Raw genomic sequence first — 18,309 nt, forward strand, 5'->3', positions numbered from 1 at the left:
TTCGGTTTACGATAATTCACTACAACGATAATAGAAAAGTGCCACCCCAAAATTCGATTTACAGTAAATTTCTTGTTATAACGATTTTGCCATCGGAAAGCACCAGGCACATGCAAGGTGACCGTCGCTTGTCTCAGGCAAGATGGTGGCTCCGGAGTGCAGCACATTGTTATGGTTTAGGTCCTGCCACCCCTTCAAAGCCCTGTCTTTTCAACTTGTTCATGTGTGCCCCCCTGTTATCGTCACCTCTCAGCCAAACATCGTGCTACAGTACTGTGGATTTGTGTGCCCAGTGGTAAGGTCAGTGCCAGTGTAGGCCCCAGTACTATGGTTGGTGCAGGTATGGGTCCCAGTGCTAAGGTTGGTGCAGGTATGGGCCATTCCCCTCCCCCTAACCCGTTCCTGTCTGACACAGAGACTGACCACTAGTGCCTGTAAGCACAGGCTGTCCCCCAGCCTCGGGGGGGACGACTTGGACCAACGCAGGAAGGAATGAAGGTGGGTTGTCATTTATGGTTCAGTCTTGGTTAGGTGACTTTGAGAAGTTGAGTTGACGTAACCCCCCTTTTATAATGGGTTTCAATCTCCCGATTTATGATAAAATCGGTATACGATGAGGTATGACCTGACGTAACGCCATCGTAAAATGAGTAACGTCTATAATACATCACTCGGCTGAAGGTGATAAAGCTGAATAACATCTTCTGGTGATGGACTAATTACAATGAGAAACACATTAGGTTGTTGGGGTTAACCCTCTCCCCTTCATATCATTTTAAGTCAGTCTACCACATGACAAACTCATTCACCTAATGGAAAATCTGTGCTCTATTCACATTAAAATAATTTACACATCAGAGACTTTTTTCAAACTGGAAGGATTAGATATGCATTCACTAACCCTTTTGCTACAATGGAAGAACAACCCTAAGCTAAATAAATCTGGTAAAGGTAATTGTTTTTGTTTATAAAGACTCCAACATGATTGCATGTGTCAGCCTTGGTCATCTAATGGCAGCTCTCCATGCTGCTTGATCTCTGGCAGCCTCCCTATTCAGTCCCTTATACCTGAGGTCACACACTATGGCTTCGTCCTGAGACTTTTTCAGTCTGCCTCTCGCAACCCCACCCCCAATGTTCACACTTCTCACTTTCTGCACCCAAATGTATTCCCCCATCCTCTCCACATGCCCAAACCATCTCAATCTACCCCTTCTCATCACAACACCAATATCCTCCAGTCCCATCCTTCCTCTCAACTCATCCCTCATAAACCTACCTCTCCTCAGGTCTTGCCTTCAAGGATGCATTGCACGATATTAATGTTGATAAAATAATTATATTAATATTAATGATAATGATGATAATAATAAACTGCAGAGAGTTTCACCATTTTGTACTTATTTCATGTAGCTCAGTGGCAGAAAATGTCAGTGCTAAGTATCTGCTGTACTGCATTTCCTTTTTATGGCACTTCAGTGTGATTAGCATTGCACTGTAGTGCTAATCTATTATTACAGCTCAGGATGTAAAATAGCGAGATGGCTATTTTTGACTAAGTTAGAGTAACAAATGGAGTACATATAACAACACCTTAATTTTATCATAGCTTACAATACTGTATTTTAATTTACCCGTATCATGGCTTATATAGACATTTTGGTCGAAAGTATAATACTGCAGTGGCATATACAGTACGTACAGTATAATTATGGTTATCAGTGTACAGTATACTTATGGTTATCAGTGAACAGTATACTTATGGTTATCAATATGTTCAGTATACTTGTGGCTGTTGCCAATGCTTACAGTTTACTTAGAAGTAATATAAATACAGTAAGTCTTTAGCTTTAGGCAGGCTGCCTCCCTCTCTCTCTCTCCATCATGCTTAAATATTTCCCAGTAGGCTATTCCATTCTCTGACAGTATTGTTAAACAATTCATCCACCTCCAGTCCTTCACCTCCTTTGCTACTGATGGTGTGCTTGGTAATTTTATTAAGCCCAACACCAGAAGGTTCTACTCAACTGACACAACTCCCAGCAGTCAAAGGCTACAACAGCAATCCTGATGTGGGATTCACAAACATATTCAAGATGGATTCCCTGTCATAACCATAGAGACAAGGTGAGAAAGTGCCTGGTCTTTCCAGGTCTCCTGGTCCTCTTATTCTCTCTCTCATGCATGAATGCACACACAAACACATAGCTACACACACAAAAGGCTTCGGTATGAGAGGAAAACTGTGTTAGGTAATAGCTGTTATCTGCAAGGAGACCTAAGACAGCAGAGTACAGACTTTTCTCATGTCTCTAGTCCTTCCTAGAAAAATCTAAGTTATGAAAAAAAAAAAAAAAAAAAAAAAAAAAAAAAAAACAGTTGTAAATATGTTCTAGAATCCCACTGCATCCCTTTGCCAAAGGTTTACCTGGGAATGTATTTGTGCTGACACCAGAAAATTCTGTTCAGTCCTAAGGATACCAAGCAGTCACATTTAATGCTGTGTACTTTAGGCTGGAGGTCTTACACGTAATATTGTGGTGATAAACTTGCAGCTTTTTCACCATTCCCTTTGCCATACATTCTGTGGTATGGCTGTAGCTGATTCTGAAGGTGTAGGTCAGCCTCAGCTACTTAACCCCATCTATGAGCATAAATTGAAGGAGTTACGTGGTATTTACCTTGACGGCTGATGATTACACCTTTGTACCATGGTGGTAGAGGTGTCAGGGCTGAGAGAACTGTGTATTACCATGCCACAGTTGGAGTCTGTCAGGTGGCTAAAGGCTTTCCTATCAAAAAAAACACTGCCAGAACTCCAACAGGTGGCTATGGGTTTTATAATCACTGCAAGAAGTCCAAGTGCTGGTCACAAGTTTTCCATTCACATAAACACTGCCAGATGTCCAACAGGTGGCTATGGGTTTTCTTATAATCACTGCAAGAAGTCCAAGTGCTGGTCACAAGTTTTCCTTTCACATAAACACTGCCAGATGTCCAAGAACTGGCCACGGGTTTTCTTTTACATAACCACTGCCAGAAGTCTGAGAAGCAGCCACTGGTTTTTCTACCATAAGAACACTACCAGAGAAGTAGGGTGGTTTCCTATGGCTCCAATAATCGGCACTATGACAGCCCAGCCTTTGGCCCTCCTGCATTCCATAGGGTACAGTGCTGCTGTGTCATTTTTTGCTGCTGCTGCTGACTGTGGTTAAGGGTGGTGTATCCAAGGCTGAGGGACTGAGATGGGAGGTTGTGATAGTCCCCAAGTCCTCTAAGACCATCCCCAAGTCCTCTAAGACCAAGGCTAGTTCATCGCCTAGAAGCCCTCAAAGTCATACACACTGTCATTATTTGGGGGTCGTGTGGCTGGCCGCTTCACTGCAGTGTTGTCAGGCAGAGGTGGAAGGCAGCTGCTTAGTGGTGAGGGAGAGGATGGAGAGGGAGGGGAAAATTTTGGATAGCACTTCATATGTAGTTTCATCATAATAATATCATTCAACAACTTTCCATCAATACTACATAAACAAAACCTTCCATAATCCTCCTCGATTCACTTTTTTTTTTTTTTTTTTTTTTTAACAGACCCATAAAAGTAAAAAATCCCTTCCACAAGCATTCTCTGCTACCCATCTTACTTCAAATACTTGATCCACACATCCCATATCACTCACAAAACCAGCCTGTTTCTCACTTTTGATGTATTCCTTGTCATCTCTATGATTATTCTTTCATAACCCTTTCCTACAACACACCACAAAATTATACCATAATTTTTGCGCTCACTTTCACCACCTTTGTTTTTGTACAAAGGCAAGACAACAGCCGCATAACACTCAACGACAGTATTTTCAATTTAACCTGGCCTAAAATTGCTCTCTCCACCTTCAAATCTCAGCTGTAGCAGTAGATTAACACTAGAATATGATACCAATGCTCAGCTGTAGCAGTAGATTAACACTAGAATATGATACCAGTCACAAAGGATTGTTGTAGAAAGGAGGTATAGCCATAGCATTGCCTTTCTCCATCACTGAGCTACATGAAATAGGCTGCAAAAGGATGAAAATCTAGGACAAGTTAAAGTGCAAAGGGTATGGTACATTTCCACTTATCCATGCTTTCTTATATTCCAAAAAACACTGAAACCCTCTCCCATACACTTAAATCATCTCTGCTATAATTCACTACCACCTGATGTTTATTTATCCTTCAGCTGCTCCATGGTATTATCACAGTTCATCTAGTATTCACATATAACTGATTACATTTTTAGAGAGAGAGAGAGAGAGAGAGAGAGAGAGAGAGAGACTCAATCAAACATCACATGGTTACAGATCAGTCAACTCATCAATCAAAAATGGCACACACATGTTCATAAGGTGTTGCCTCATTGTAAAAATGAAGCCAATGAGATTTTCTTCAATTTATAAAATTAAATATTATTGTCTGTGGCATAAAATTAAACACATTCTGTACCTCAGCAGGTGGTAGGTGGTGGCAACCACCATCCACTCACTTGACATAGTGCTGCCCACTTCTTCCTTCACTTTTATCATTCTTTTTCTGTCTCCCCCCTCCTCTCTTCCTATTTCTCCCATCTTTCCTGTCACTTTTTATTACTCTTCATAAGCCAGGAAACCATTTACAATGCTGGGTGGTAACCACATAATCAACCCATACGTGTTTCCTACACGCCAACAAGTCAGTCAGTGAAGGGTTGGCGCCCCTCCCCATAAAACAAGCAACTCAGTCAAAGTCACCCTTATGTGGGATTATGGCATTTGGCTATAGCCTGACAGAATGTACCTCAGTTGAAGAAATTTATGTATTAGAGCAAAGAAGTTATCAGGTGTGGATGTAGCAGGTGATGCAAAGATGTAGTGATTTAGACAAATCGGCAAAAAAACAATGAAATGGAAAATAAGCAAAAACACAGTGAAGCTTTTTAAATGTTCAAATCCTAAAAAACTGAGATGCATTTACACCCACTGATGATAAACTTCACAGGACTCTTACCTACTGAGGGGTGAAAGTGGATGCACGAAGGCCGTCAGGCAATGATGTGAATGGAACCTACTCATTATACAGGGATATCAATACTGACGATTCAACTGCCTGGTTATACAAACATTTCTACTACTTCCCTATCCCCTGAGAGGAGGATGGTGAACTGCACAATGACAACTTCAGCCTGTGGTCCACTAGTTCACATTTTAGATAAGCATGAGGTCACAACACAGAGGAAACAGACAAAATATAAAGTGCACATAAATCAACAACCAGTCATTCTAAACACCCACTTGCTTGGTCCATTTCCTATCCAGTGAGTCCTCGCACCCCTCCCCCTTCCCCTCCCAGTCTGATGATGTGCTTTGTATTTTATTTTTACCACTGCCATTGAATATTTAGTCTTAAAAAAACCCTCTCACACAGAAGGGGGTAAGGAATGCTACGGCTAATCTCTCCAGTTCAAAAACCCTCCCTATATCCACCTGGTACAAAAAAATCACCTAGTCGTAATATTAATAAAACAAAAATACATCACCAGATGGAAGGACTTTTTAGACAAATGCCCATACAGGCAGTTCTCACTTCAGTCAGGGATGTGCTCTAACCCTTTTTAGGGCACTTGCCTTTTTTTACGGAATTTTCCAAAACCCTCAGTTTGTTAAAATTCAAGAGTTTCTAAGATATTTTTACTCTCGTGAACTTTTTAAAAATTTTAGGCCTACATAGCTAAAATGGCTGTTGCACAAAAACCACATCCAGGCCACTTGCCACCTTCACTGGAAAGGACGTTTATCCCAGTTGGGTTTTCTTGCCCAAATCACGGGAAAGGACGCTCACCCAAACTGGGCTCTTCTGCCCAATTCACTGGAAAGGACGATCATCCCTTCTGGAGTATTTTGCCTAAATCATGGGAAATGACGTTCATCCCTTCTGGACTCTCTTGCTCGCTATGAGACCAGATTTGGATACTTTGTTGAAGCCTTTCAGTCCAATGCAAACCAAGCTAAATATCATTAAAAATTGTTAAATTATTATTTCATTCAAAATCAAGTTGATTGGTGAACAATTTGTAGAGAATGGCATGGAATAAACCATTTTCAATACTGTAAAAAAAAAAAAAAAAAAAAAAAAAAAAAAGTACAAAAATAAACATCTAGAATTCTAAAACATGGCAAAGGGGCTATGCAGAGATGTCCTCCCTGATGGCGTGTAATGCCACAAAGCAGTTTTTGCTTTCAGTCACGCAGAGGACGAAGTTGCAGACACGACGCATCCACCTTTAGCGATGAAATGCTCCATTCTTGGAGCAGCATTTCATGTCTGCCTCATATTGGTGCTGATTGGAAAGAGGTTCGTTGCAGCTGTGGAGTTCGTGTTGAACCTGGGGTGGCACTGGTTGACATCTTTGGCCTCTACAGCGAAGAGTTACTGGAGAGGATGATGTTTCTCTGCCCTACCAGAATGCCCTTGGAACCTCCATTTCCTGCAGCCTGGCATATTTCGATATTCCAAGACGAAAGCAGTTCAGCGGCATAGCATCGGTGTTGCGTGCTGCACAGTCACGTTTGTAGAGAAGCCAGGCATTCGTGACACACACATCCAGGGCATACCCAAAAAGCTTCAGGTACCAACGTGAGGCTTTTGTAGGTGTTTGGAAGAGGTGTGTCAGCATATTATTTTTGTTGATTGCTCCCATACAGCTGTTGTACTTGGTGATGACGTTGGGACATGGGATGTCCCGTTTCTCTTTCCTCCTGCTATCCCACAGCGTGACATGACCAAGTGGCTCCACCCCAGCATCAGTGGAAATGAAGGTGAGAGGGATGTTGTCCTTCCACTTTAGGACAAGCACTCCATCTGCTGTACGGAAGTCCATAGTCCCTCTTTCAACAAATGCCTCCTTGAGTTCCTCTCTAGAAGGCAGGTCAGGGCAGCCGATCTTGCTATTATCTAATCTCCCAACATAACGACAGTGGAAGTGGTCCCTCAGGTACTCAGCAAGTCTAATGCTGGAGAAGAAGCGGTCTGCACAAATGACAGACCTCTCAGGATGCCGTAGGGTCCTAGCAAGGGCAATAACGATTCTGGAGGTCATGGTCATTGCTTCCTCTTCCTCACTGAGCTTGGTGTTGTGGCTAACAAATGTTGATGCTCCTTGATACATAATGATGTCATGGATGACACCATCAACACTAGCCCTGCAGAATAGCCTCTTGTACGAACTGGAATAGATACCCCGCTGAAATTTGCTTACCCTGGTGCTCATACCAATAACCATCATCTCGTCCACAGACTGTTCACGAGTCTCAGGAATTGTCCGGAACCTCTGGGTGATGGCATTGAAGATGGGTCGGATCTGGAAGTACCGGTCCCCACTACCATGTGCTACTTCATTGTCGTTGAAGTGGATGAAACTTCTGAGGAGGCGGAAGCGATTCAAGGACATGTAGTCTGCCACATGGGGACATCTAGTTCCCCTAGCCCAGTAGTCATCAATGGAAGGAAGAGGAACCAAACCCATGTACAACAGGATTCCAATGAAAACAAGGATTTCTTTCCTGTCTGTGGTGAAGGACGTGGTGACATAACTCTGCCGTGCATACAGGTTGGTTTGGTAGGCAATGTGGTCTACCAGCTCCATGGTGAAGAGAGACTCAAAATAGTGGTAGGGGACCATAAGTCTTGAAGGTGTGGGGTGGGCAAAATCTGGCAGTGGTTCTAAGCTTAGGTCCTCTTTCTTCCACCGCTTCATCTCCAATGGACTCTCTCTTCCTTCTCCTCCATCTTTTTTGGCATCATCATCGCTGCGCTCAGAGACACTATGTGGCCTCACTCTCGCAACAGAAACTGAAAAGAGAAAGAAAAAATATTTATAAGACATCAGGATGCATAAAATTATGAAGGAAATTATAAAGTGCATAAATACGGGGAATAAAGAGGCAGACAAGGTAAGTAAAAGAAACAAAAAGGTAAATGACATTTCAGGAAAATAATAATAATAATTAAAAAAAAACTATTAACTGATAATATGTGGATAAGAGGTATAACAAAGACAGCACTTGCAGCAAGACAATGGAACTCATCCTACCTGATGGTGAAATGTTGGAATAACACACAAATGTCCTACCATACCTGTAAAGCAAACACTGAGGTCTACTTCAATGAAACTGGGCAATTATTGCACGTGTTTTTGGCTATACGATATAATACATGCAAATGTAACGTGTTTATCAATACAGTAATATATTTTGCATGTAAATTTGTTCAAACATAACTGTATTCTGTTACTGCTAAGTACTTACCAGTTACCTAGTGCAATTCAAAGCACACTGATGTGGGGTGGATAGACTGGCCTGGAAAAAATGAAAATGAGTAATTATTGCATGTGTATGTTTGGGTATATGCTATAATATAAGTATATGTCACATATCTTCATTCTGTTATGGCAATATCAAAAGTATGTACAGTAATTACCTGTTACTGCATGCAGCTGAAGCAAAGCACCACAATGACTTGGACAGACTGGCTTATGACACTGTGTGCGGACAGTCCTGGTTTTGCTTGCAGTCCGCCATCAAAGGCTGCACCACCTCTTGGTGCGTGGCAATCTATCATTTGTGTCTGCAGGTGGCACAGATAGGGAAAAGCACGAGCAGATGGTGTTGCTGACTAAAAGGGTGAGAGTAGACCCTTGCAACCTCATCTCTGCCCAACACTGCACCATTTCAATGTAAGTCTGTGCATAAAGATGCATTGCACATTGGTGGCACCTGTTTCAGGTGATGCCAATTTGTACAGCAGAAAGACATTGATCACAGTGATGTTGATCATCCCATAGAAGGGACTGAGGGAACAACATCTTGTCTTACGGCTGCATGAGTAGCTTGGTCTTACTGTAGTAGTGGATGATCTCCAGTTTCTGCTTTTCCCCGATGTCTGAGAAGTTGTGCCATGAAGATAAGTGACACATACAGTATTTGTTCTGTTTTACTTTGAAGGAGACCATCATAACATTATAATACAGACAAACACTGCTTTTGGACTTCTCTTGTTCTTGAGGACCAAGACAACAAGGACACAGCCTTTCTTTCTGTGTACTAGGTGGGGGCACTCAACATCCACTCATTCAATGTAGTGCTGCACTTGGGTGTCTGCCCTTTCCTCTCCTCCCTCCTTTCTTCCTTCCTCGTCTATCTTTCTTTACTTCATTCTTTCCTTGTCCTTCTGCCTATGGGTGACTTTACACTCCCTCTTTTGTCTTTCTTTCCTTCATTCTTTCCTGTTATTTCTGCATGTGGGTGACTTAACACTGAGTGACAAGCCGAATGGTCTCCTGTACATCAAGAAACCATTTACTACACTGGGTGGTAACCATATAACCAAATCATGGCGGCTGGTGGTTTAGTGGGTAATTAAGGCGCTCCAATTGGATTGAGCCAGCAAAGGTTTATATCCCAGGCGTGGTTGAAGTTATTGCTCATGTAATGCCACTCAGAGATGAGTGAGGCTGGTCACTCTCATCTTAAATGTCAGGACCAACATGCCTAGCCCCGGGCTCCTACGCTCCTCATGAGGCAACGTAGGATTGGATGATGGATAGATGTACCGAGCATTGTCTTCCTCTTGTACAGCTCTCTTGCCAGGTTTAATGATGTAAACCAGTAATCAAACATCACTGTGTGTCCACTGTTGAGCTATAAGTCCATCACAAATACAGTGAAATATTCACCCACTTTACTGCAAGGTATTCTAGGCTGATGATATTTGCCCATGTCAACTTTGGTATTCAGCATGTACAGTAAAAGTCCTATTATTCGACAGCTGATTATTCGGTAGATCCGATATTTCAGCAGTTTTGAGAAAGTCCCATTTACGAAAGTCTCTGATTATTCTGCAGATGTTCGGAATCATATTGGCAGTCCAGGAAGTGTTATCTGTGACTTGTAGGCCAACTGTTTCATTAAACTTGTATATGTTCATTAGTGTCTATATTTTTCAGATTCAGATATAGTACTGTACTGATTACATTATTGCACAGTATCACAGTACAGTAACCTCCCCCCCCCCCCACAAATTAGCGAGGGTTACGTTCCAAGCCCCCTCGCTAATTCTTGAAATTTGCTCATTCTTGATGCCTTCCTGAAAATGACATTTACTGGTAATTGTTTAGCCCATGAACCACTGATACTGTAACGCATTACCCATAAATATACGTTGCTTGTTAAATCTGTTTCCCTGTTGTTTATAGTTGTACGGCAGTGACAGCTCTTGTACTTTGACTCCTCAGCATAATGGTGGAAGGGACTGTCCTAAGTGTTTAACTAAACCTAACCTAACCGAGTTTAATTGTACCTAATAATTTAACCCGTCACGTCCCGAGCTATTTCGCACCTCTGACATCCCCCAATCCCGAGGCATTTTTGATTTTTTTTTTTTTTTTTTTGCTAAAACCTTCGCTTTTGTTGAGAAACATCGAAAATTCATAGAGAAATCGCTCACCTGAGGTTTAAAATACTCAATCCAGGTACCAGTACCTCCTTACCTGACTGGGTTTTCTAACAGGCTGGCACCAAAGAAAACGAGTTCTATGGGAGGGTAACTAACTCACACCACTCATAAACGGTAATTATTTATTTACTTGGTACGAATTTATATGTAGTACGAGAGTATATTGGTTTCAAACAGTAATATAGGCATTATAAGCATTGTTTCACTCACTAATTCATCACCATACCTGACCTTCTTTTGCCACATTACCTGATCATCATTTCTGACTGTTTCTTCCTCTAATGCTGTGTAAACTTTGTCCTCCACATTGTCATCGATTGGGGAATCACTCTGGCCCTGAATGTCTTTACTGGCCAAGTCTCTGATAACAGGTGAATTGCCAAGACAATGGCATGAGGGGGGGAGGGGGGAGGTTATGTGGTGTAAGGCATTGTCCCTGCTTGGCATCTTGAAGAGGAATAGAGGAAGGTCTATCTATCTATTGCCAGACGCCTCCATCCCGTTTGGGGTGGCCACAAACAAATCGCCTCCAAGTCGCCCTGTCCCCCGCCATTTCACTGCCCTGCTCCCAACTCACACCCCCCTCTCTCAAATATCTCTCCACCCCATCCCTCCATCTCATCCTCGGGCTCCCCCTCCCACTTCCCCCCTCCACCTCACTCACATACACTCTCTTCGTCAGTCTTTCACCCTCCATCCTCTCCACATGGCCATAGAGGAAGGTGTCCCGTGTATGTGTACGAAAAATCACACATGAAAATTGAAAATTGTGCAAATTAGAGACCTTGCAACTGCACGACGTACCAGTACGTCGCCGGGACTGGCAAATGCAAAATGTTGCAACGTACCCATACGTTGACGGGACGCAGCGGGTTAACCAAACCTAAAGTCGGAAAAATACATAAACTAGAAGAATGTGAATTGGTAAGGTCTTTCTGATGGAAGTTAAACATACATTTAGTGCTCATTCTTTTGTTCATTTTTGTGTTTATGTGTGAAAGAGAGAGTATTGACGAAAACAATAACATATTCCATTAACCCTTTAATAACCCCCGGCATTGAACAACCTTTTACAGTACCGGTGTCAGTGACGTAGAGTTTTGTGAACTATAAAGAAAACTGTGAACAATTATGGGAAGGGAACGAAGGTCACTGGTATGTTTACACGACTCTACGTTACCATTCCAAGCAATCAGGCAGTAGCTTAATCTCAGATGTTTTCATCGATTTGGTAAATGCACCGTAACTTGATCAAGTCTTCCGTGAATCATAGCGAATCATAGCATGGGTTTAGGAAGCTAAATAACACATTGCTAGGGGCATCAGACAATTCTCTTCAAATCTTTTAGAAAAATAAATTGATTTCAGAAGAACGGAAGAAACTTACTCTACGTACTCAAAGATGGATTAAATTTCTTCCATTTAATTTTCTTAAAGATGTGAGGAGAACTGTCTGGCGCATCTAGCAATGTTATTTAGCTTCCTAAACCCATGCTATGATTCACAGAAGAACTGATCAAGTTACAGTGCATTTACCAAATGGGCAAAAACATCTGAGATTAAGCAACCGCCTGACTGCTTGGAATGGTAACAAAGAGTCGTGTAAACATACCAGGGACCTTCGTTCCCTTCCCATAATTTTTCACCATTTTTTATAGCTCACACTAACTCTATGTCACTGACACCGGTACTGTAAAGGGTTGTTCAATGCCGGGGGTTATTAGGGGGTTAATGGAATACATTATTGTTTGCATTAATACTCCCCCTTTCACATTATTAAAAAAAAAAAAAAAAAGGGGGGGGGGGGGCGCTAAATGCACGTTAACCTTTCATCAGAGAGACCTTACCAATTCATATTCCTCCAGTTTATGTATTTTTCCGACTATTTTATTTTGTGTTTGAAGAGAGTACTGTATACAGAACTCACTCCAAACACATTTGTAATAATATACGTAGTGATGACTGATCACCTATACAAAAGATGTACTGAGTGGGTAGGTAATATTTCGTATCATTTCGGCCTATAGGCATACTGTGTCATTACACCTGAATATATTCACTAATTTGCATACTGTATATTTCAGATTCAGGTATGGTACTGTACTGATTATAGTATTGTACAGTATACAGTACTCTCCCCAAACACAACTGTAATACCATAAGTGGTGATGGCAGTGTTCACCAATACACTTAAGGTACTGAGTGGGTAGGTTTTTCGATTGTTTGGCAAATCCAATTTCTCAGCATCAGCCTGGTCCCATGGATGCCAAATAATAGGACTTCTATTGTAACTGGTATTGGCATCACACGCCATTATGATCTTGAGTCCATATTTACTGGGTTTATTTTTCATGTACGCCTGAAAAGGGCACCAACCCCTAAATTCTAATGGCTGCTCATGCACAGTAACAGCTTCACCAGGAATGTACAGTAATCCCTCAATTATCTGTCATAACAGAGCCAAAGGCATGATCGGATAGGGAGCAATATCCTCTACTGTACCCATACCCTACCTGTATGCACAATACCCTTCCTAATTTTGGCAGTGTTCTGCAGTCTTTTGGCTGTTTTTCGTTTTCATTTTTAAAGGCTCCAACATGCTTGCATGTGTCGGCCTTGGTCACCTAATGGCGGCTCTCCACGCTGCACGATCCATTGCAGCCTCCCTGTTCAGTCCCTTAACCCTAAGGTCAAACTTAATGACCTCGTCCCATGTCTTTCTCGGTCTACCCCTCATAACCCCACCCCCAATATTAACACTTCTCACCTTCCTCACCCAATTATCATCCCCCATCCTCTCCACATGTCCAAACCACCTCAATCTACCTCTCCTCATCACAACACCAATACACTCCAGTCCCATCCTACGTCTCAACTCTTTTATTGTAAACCCAGCCCCTCCAGGCCTTGGACGCAGGGACGCACTGCACATCCACCTAATCATTGTCATTTCTGTACGTCTGAGCCGGCGAATGTCTTCCTCCTTCACTGCCCAGGTCTCACTGCCATACAGCATTACACTCCTAACACATGCTGCATGTTTTTAGACATCAAAATGCATAAAAAAAAAAAAAAAAAAAAAGAAGAAGAAGAAGAAGAAGAAGAGGAGGAGGAGGAGGAGGAGGAGGAGGAGGAGAAGAAGAAGAAGAAGAAGAAGAAGAAGAAAAGAAGAAGAAGAAGAAAAGAAGAAGAAGAAGAAGAAGAAGAAGAATGCACAGTACCCCTCCTAGCTTTGGCAGTGTTCTGCAGTCTTTTGGTTCTTCTTAGACATCAAAACACACATTGGAATATGCAATATAATCCTAAACACAAAGGAAAAAACAAAAATAAAATAAAAATATGCAAAACCCTAACCCCTTCTCACTTTGGCAGTGCTCTGAGGTCTTTTGGCTGTTTTTAGACATCAAAACACACACTGCAATATCTATCTATCTATATACAGTAATCTCTCAACTAACGCGAGTTTAAAAAACGCATTTTCGTTTTAACACGAGCAAATTTTTAAGGAGATATGTTTAACTAACCAGGGTTTCTCAATTTAACGCAACTTTACACGTACGTGATAGTTTCAAATTAGCCGTGTGTGCCTTGGAGAGTCCCGAGCTGATAGACCATGTGTGGCAGTTTATGCATAAATACGATTTTTTATTTGCCTGTTGCTTAAACTAGTTTTATTCGAACTATAATATTCGAAAATGAAGTTTGGCCCCATTCTGAGCAATCTGGCTCATTTCTGGACAAAATTTCGCCAGGAAAGTGATGGCAGATCTAAATTGTCGCAACTTGATGCTGCAGAACAGAAAGAAGAAAACCACTCAGACCATGATAGAGCAGTTCTTTATGAAGAAAACAGAAAACTAAAGGGAGTTATCTTCATCACCAGTAGCACGGGCAGGAAGAGGAAGGACAGCAGAGTGAGGAGGGACAACAAATTTAGGGTTGGAAGCGGCGGGAGGTGGGGGAGCGGGGTGAGGAGGGACAGCAGCAGACGATGAGTGATGCATAGATGAAGTAGTGAGGCTGTGTTGTTACTGTTTGTGACCTACTTACTGTAATGAAAATGTTACTTTTACTGTAGTGTTTTTATGACCTACTAATGCATTAATAATGTTGAAGAACTTTCACAATGCCGTGAATGAAGCAGAATTGAAAGAAAATCCACCTAAGAAACGAAAACAGTATGTATTTGGGGAGAAGTAAATAACACTTCAGCCCAGTTAGGGCTCAAATGTTGCTTATTTCTTCCCAAATATACTGTTTTTGTTTTTTACATGGATTTTCTTTCAAATTAATATTGTTGCTTTTAAGTTTAGACTAGCATAACTCCCCAAATCGGTAGACTCTCCCAGAGTCCAGGAACATAACCCCCAATATTACCATTGTTTCTTATGGGAAAATTATGTTTAAATAACGCGTTTTTAACTAACGCGACTTCTCCAGGAACCTAACCCTCGAGTATTTGAGAGGTTACTGTATCTATCTATCTATATACATACACACCCACCACAAACTGACTTAGGACCTACACACAGAATTGTTACGGGAGAGTTTTGGCAGTGTTCTGAGGTCTTTTGGCTGTTTTTAGACATCAAAACACACACTGCAATATATCTATATCTATATCTATTGCCAGACACCTCAATCCTGTTTGGGGTGGCCACAAACAAATCGCCTCCACGTTGCCCTGTCCCCCGCCATTTCACTGCCCTGCTCCCAACTCACACCCCCCTCTCTCATATACCTCTCCACCCCATCCCTCCATCTCTTCCTTGGCCTCCCCCCCCTCCCCCCCCCTCCACCTCACTCACATACACTCTCTTCGTCAGCCTTTCACCCTCCATCCTCTCCACATGGCCAAACCATCTCAGTGTATTCCTCCTAACGCTTCCCATCACATCCACATCCACACCACAATGCTCCTTTATATCCTCATTTGTCAGTCTATCTCTTCATGTGACTCCACAAGCTCCTCTTAAATAACTCATTTCCACTGCTTTCACTCTTGACTTGTGTCCTTCCAACAAGGTCCAAGCTTCACTTCCATACGTTAGAGTTGATATCACAATACTGTCATGTAGTAACTTTTTCACTTCCATGCTCACTTCCCTGTTCCTTATCACTGCTTTCAAGGAACCAGCAACTTTTCTTCCCTGTTGTACCCTTTCAAGCACTTCACCCTCCAAACCTCCAACCTTACTCATCACACTACCCAAGTACAGTAATCACCCTAATATCCGGACGCCCAATATCCGAACATCCCCACTATCCGGACATAAGAATGTTTCATAATGTACTTTTTTCCATACTATACTTACCTCATTTCACTCTTTAATGTCCTTTATTGGTGTGAATAGGGTGTTAGGAGCTATGCATGTGCAGTAGGAAGGTGTTTTTCTGAGTTAGGCTAGGTTAGGTCCATAAGTACCAGTCCAGGAGCCAGTCACCAGAATGTTTATTATTGTATGAACCTACTTCTAAACCCTCATTTTATGTTTCTTTTCATTTATTTCAGTCATTTATGTGCCTTATTGGTGTGACTTGGGTCTTAAATAGGTGCTATGCATGTCCAGAGGGAGTTGTATAGGTGTTTCTCTGAGTTAGGGTCCATAAGTACAAGTCCATAAGCTGGGGCCCAATATCCGGACAGAACCAATATCCGGACCTACCTATGGCTCTATTACGTCGGATATTGGAGTGATTACTATGCTTAAACGTACTCACATTTTCCAATTCCTCACCATCCAACCTCGCTGTACATTCACTGACTTCACCTCTCTCAAAGACCATCACTTTACTCTTCCCTACATTCACCTTCAGATTCCGTTTCTTATACACTCTCCCAAACTCATCCACCAAGCCTTGCAGCTCCCCTTTGTCTTCACTCAACAACACAGTATCATCTGCAAACAACAGTACATGGAGTTTCCAAACACTATCTTCTCTCACCAGGGGCACTCCAACATCCACTACCCTACCTTGTACCGTACCTCTGTTATTACCCCATCCATGTACAGATTGAACAACCATGGAGACATGACACATCCCTGTTTCAACCCAACCTTCAAAGAGAAAAATTCACTCAGTTCACCATCCACACGCACAGCAGCCTTAGCACCATCATATATATATATATATATATATATATATATATATACACCCACCACAAATTGACTTAGGACCTACACACAGAATTGTTATAGGAGAGTTGTCTATCTTTGCTTTGTGTTTCCAACTCTACCAAGTGAATTTTTTGGGCAAGAAGTAAATGGCAACTCCTCTAGAGTTGGCGGGAGGTGGTGAAACACTTAACACGTCAGTGCTTGCCCAGATGCGAGAGTGGGAGTATATGTTCCTGTTGCTCCGAGCTTGCACCTTCCCCTTTTTTGTATGCATCAGCATTTGCCCTGCTATTTTCCTAGAGCCGAGTTGTCATGCCTGGAAAGTACTGCTCAAGGGATGAAAGGGTCCGTACCATTGCATGGAGGCAGGATAATGTCCCTATCAACACGATTTGTGAACGTACTGGACGCACAAAGTTGACCATCATGAAGATTCTTCCTACAGCACGCAGCCTGCCACCTGATGTTGTACCAGAGCACAAGCATGGTGGTGGAAAGAAGAGGACGACTTCCAGAGGTACAGATACGCTTCTGAAGAGTGAAGTAATCAAGAATCCTCGACTGACAGCAACAGAACTAAGAATGCATCCCCAGCCATTACAAGACGTCTCAATTTGAACTATCCAACACCGCTTGCAGAAGGAGCTGGGTTTGCCAAGCCACACCGCAGCCAAGAAACTGCTTCTCACTAACCACACGAAGAAGCAGCGCCTTCAGTTTGCCAAGAAGCATGCACACTGGACATCGGATGAGTGGAGAAAAGTTATGTTTTCTGATGAAAGCATATTTTAAGTGTTCTAGGTGCGTTCTGTCAAGGTTCTTCGCCCTGCCTCCAGTAGTCAATATGACCCTGCTTACATTGTACTGACTGTTAAGCTCCCACAATCAGTAATGGTATGGGGGTGTTTCTCAGGTGAAATGCAAAAGGGAGGCCTCTACTCTCTTCCTAAGAACTTGATGATGAATGGTGGCCGGTACATTCAAGTTCTGAAAGATCATTTGTTAAACTTTTTTGCTATTTATGGGTGCGACTTTTTTATGCAAGATTCAGCTCCATGTCACAAATCAAGAAAGGTGACAAAATGGCTTCAGGATAATCGGATTGAGGTCCTTGACTGGCCTGGCAACAGTCTGGATCTAAATCTGATAGAAAACTGCTGAGCAAAGATGAAGAAAATCATGGCAGAGAAGAAGACACCAAATCTGGACAACCTCAAAACTGAACTGACAAATGTTTGGTGCAAAGAAATGTCCTTAGATTAATTTACAGATCTAAATGATTCCATGCCAAAACGCATCCAACTGGTCCTGAAAAACAAGGGAAACATGATTTCATATTAATGAATGGCATTTCATGAACAAACATTGTGATATACTATGAGATCTGTGTTTTTTAATACCTTGTGGGGGAAGGACCTAAGTCAATTTGCAGTAGCTGTATATACAATGGTCTCTCACATTTAGTGTGTTTCAAGTTAGTGATTTTCGCTTTTAGCAATAGGTTAGAAAAGGCACCAATCCCGTGCATTTAGCAACTGTCTTACGCGTTTAGCGATGTGGGGCGTGAAATGCCTTGGCTGTCTGCCAGCAGACCACCATTGTTATCATTGTTGTGAGTGTCTGACAACCTTGGATGTTTTTTCTTCTCTCACAGTGCCGGGCATTTGGC

Source organism: Coenobita brevimanus, chromosome 15 (genome assembly GCF_032717465.1).
Source record: "Coenobita brevimanus isolate Jiangsu-jjx chromosome 15, ASM3271746v2, whole genome shotgun sequence".
Taxonomy (NCBI): domain Eukaryota; kingdom Metazoa; phylum Arthropoda; class Malacostraca; order Decapoda; family Coenobitidae; genus Coenobita; species Coenobita brevimanus.